Source organism: Crocodylus porosus, unplaced genomic scaffold, assembly GCF_001723895.1.
Source record: "Crocodylus porosus isolate Cpor-Errol unplaced genomic scaffold, CroPor_comp1, whole genome shotgun sequence".
Lineage (NCBI taxonomy): Eukaryota > Metazoa > Chordata > Crocodylia > Crocodylidae > Crocodylus > Crocodylus porosus.
The window spans coordinates 84,091,183-84,094,067 of record NW_017728943.1 but is presented as its reverse complement, the minus strand read 5'-3'; the positions used below and the strand labels follow the sequence as shown (position 1 = coordinate 84,094,067).

The 2,885-nt window shown below is 40.9% G+C and overlaps 1 protein-coding gene across 1 annotated transcript in view; it reads left to right on the top strand.

Annotated features, from left to right (window-relative positions):
• Positions 1–1,439: 1,439 nt before the first annotated feature.
• Positions 1,440–2,885, top strand: part of CDC42EP3 (CDC42 effector protein 3) — a 9,517-nt gene continuing 8,071 nt past the window's right edge. The window contains exon 1 of the mRNA XM_019549715.1: positions 1,440–1,764. The gene's annotated coding sequence lies outside the window, so the exon portion shown is untranslated. The remainder of the gene's footprint in view (positions 1,765–2,885) is intronic.

Genomic DNA, 2,885 nt, shown 5'->3' with positions numbered 1-2,885 from the left:
ATTGAGTATGGGAGCTGGGGCCACAGCCTCTGAACCAGAACTTCCTAGACCCTGAGTGCTGGAGGCTTCAAGTGACAGGAGCGGTGGGAAAAGACCTGGTCATATACCCTGTTTACTCTTCTTTCAGGAGCTACTCTCTGCCACTGTGCAACACGGGCAGGATGCTGGGCAAGATGCACTTCTAGTCTGACCTAGTAAATGGCAGCTCTTATGTTCATACATTTACTAAGCTGTGCTTTCAGATCTGTTTGGTGTTTTATCTCCCACTACTCTTATTGCAGGCCTGCCCTAGAACCTGCTGTTCTGAAACTTCTGTTTTCCAACCTAAATTAATAGTCCATGTTCAATGAATTGTATATTCAATCATATTATTATTTATAATAATTCAGTTGAAATTCCCTAGTGTAGCTGAAATTAATCCCAAAGCTTTGTACTGTTTTACTTGTACCAATATGCCCACATGGGTATGGCTTCCTGTTATGAATGTGGTTGTTCTAGCATAAAAGGCACAGTTTATATCTATATAGGATTGTACCTGTATAGCTACACTTGTAAGAAATGGCATCATGAACCAGAAGTTACCACTAGAAAATATCTGTTTAAACCAGGCAAACTTCTAGATTTCAAATATAACACAGTGCTGTCATCTAATAGTTGCTAACTCAGTGACTAAAATAACAGATTCAAGATGTGTGAAATAATCACTCATTTTCAGTGGCATGAGTAAACTTTATCAGACTGTTGAGTGTTTTAGTTTGTGGGGTTTTTTTCTAGTGTGGTTTCATTCATTTGAAGGGAAAATGATGAAGGATTAAAATAGTTGAATAACCTTGCAAAAGCTATGTATTTTTCATTCGTAATATAATTTGGAGGGAAGGGGGAAATAGAAGAATGGAAAGCATGTGGAAAGAGAGGCTCTGCACCCCACATCTACCATTGACTATGCTTGCAGTTGAACTATTTTATCTCCTGTTCAAATGCACTACCCTTTGCTAGTATATTTTTTCATGATGTTTTCTGAGGTGAAGCACACAGGAAATGAAAATGGTAAGGGACAAAATCTATATAGAGGGATTTCAGCACTTTGAGAAAAGAAGAAAAAAGGGAAAATGCCTGATAAAGTTCCATTTTACATTTATGACTTTTCATGTATACCAGACATTTGAAGCCTTTTGTGTTTCACAAGAGAGATACTCATTTGAGACTCTCAGGGAATGGACTGTGACTTTTTTGCATGTATTCATGTGCCTTTTTTCCCTGGTATTTTTAGTCTGAAAATTCCAAGCGAAAGTGGGACAGAAAGGGTTGCAGCTTGCTCTGAGATGGGCAGGGTGATCAGAGTTGCATAAATCGCCTGAGCTGAAATGAAGTGGGAATTGGCCTGATTCTTACCTGGATAATGAAATCTGCTGCACTCCCCCCACCCTAATCAAAAAGGTGTAAACTCTTTGCAGGGGGAACAATAAAAGAAAGGACATCTAAACCAATCAAAGACATTAACTTTGATGCAAGGCAGTTCAAAGTTTCAGGAAATTAATTCAAACTAAACAAGCCAAAGAAACTATCACTAATAACTGATTTGGGTAGAGCCACTCAGAAATAGGCCTTGATTTAATAGGGGGTGTTGACTTTTCTGAGAAGAGGTTGGAGGCTATATAAGCACAAATTAGATGGTCTGGCCAATAAATAAATACATCTCTTCTCTAATTTTCCAGGAGCTGCTGCCTGATACAGATATCTAGAAAGGTTTTCAAAACAAGAGAGGTAAGTATGTGCTGTACAGTTTTTACTATAGCAAAGGATTTGTCTAGACTCTGGTTGACAAAGATGTGTCTTTGTCTTGACTTCAGCCACCTGAGGCCAGCTCTGGATTGTATTGCTGTGTCTGTACCAATGCAAACCTATAGCATGGACCAGATAAGCCACAGTTTGCATTATAATCTAGCCTGTTTTCATGCAACCAGGGTTAAAATGCAACCAGTGCAGGTAGTAAGTGGTCTGGCCAGCTTGTTTTGCACAAGTTCATTTATTAGGGATGGCTGGCTGCTACAGTTACCTAGTCTGAATAAGGCCTAAGAATTGTAGAACATTACCATAGCCTCTCAATTCTGATTTGAGTAATGCATTTTCGGTACAACCGACATGTAATTTTTCATGATTGGTCTACTGTGTTTTATCTTTGTAAACTTTGCACGCCCGCCCTGTATACTGTTGATACTGTTTTTCCAGGGAGTTCATTGGTGGTATGCTGCTTTGAAACAGTGTTATTATTGCATTTTCTTATGTTTGACAAAGAGGAGAGTGTTTGTGTTGCAAGGCCTAAGGCATCTATTTGTTTCGAGATTAAGAAAAGGAAACTGTGTTCCTGTGGTCAGGGCTTCAAAAGCATTCATCTGGTGACTAAGCCCTTGCCTATGTTACACTGTTCTGCCAGTAGAGCTATGTCATTTAAGTCCACAAAAAGATCATACCTTACCACTGATGTAGCTATATAGGCAGAGCCACCAGGGTGGACACAGCCCTTGTAGCCAAAGACAGCCTACTGCCAGAGCTTTTGTCATTTGGGGGCTGTGGTGCACACTCTGGCAGCAGAAAAATTGCTTCTGCTGACAAACCTGTATCCAAACCTGGGAGCCTGTCTGTCTCAGTACTGTTGCTGCAGTGAAAGTAGCAATAGCCTTTGAAGTGCAGCTGTAGCCTAAGTGGAAATCTGGCTCTAGCTAGTGCAGAGACATATCTAGCTAGTGCAGGCACACATCCAGGAGGGGCCAGCAGGAGACTGCATGCTTAGGGGCAACCAACACAGGTTCATCAGTGGCAGGTCCTGTCAGACCAACCTGGTGGCCTTTTACGATCAGATCACCAGATCATTAGATGTAGGGGTA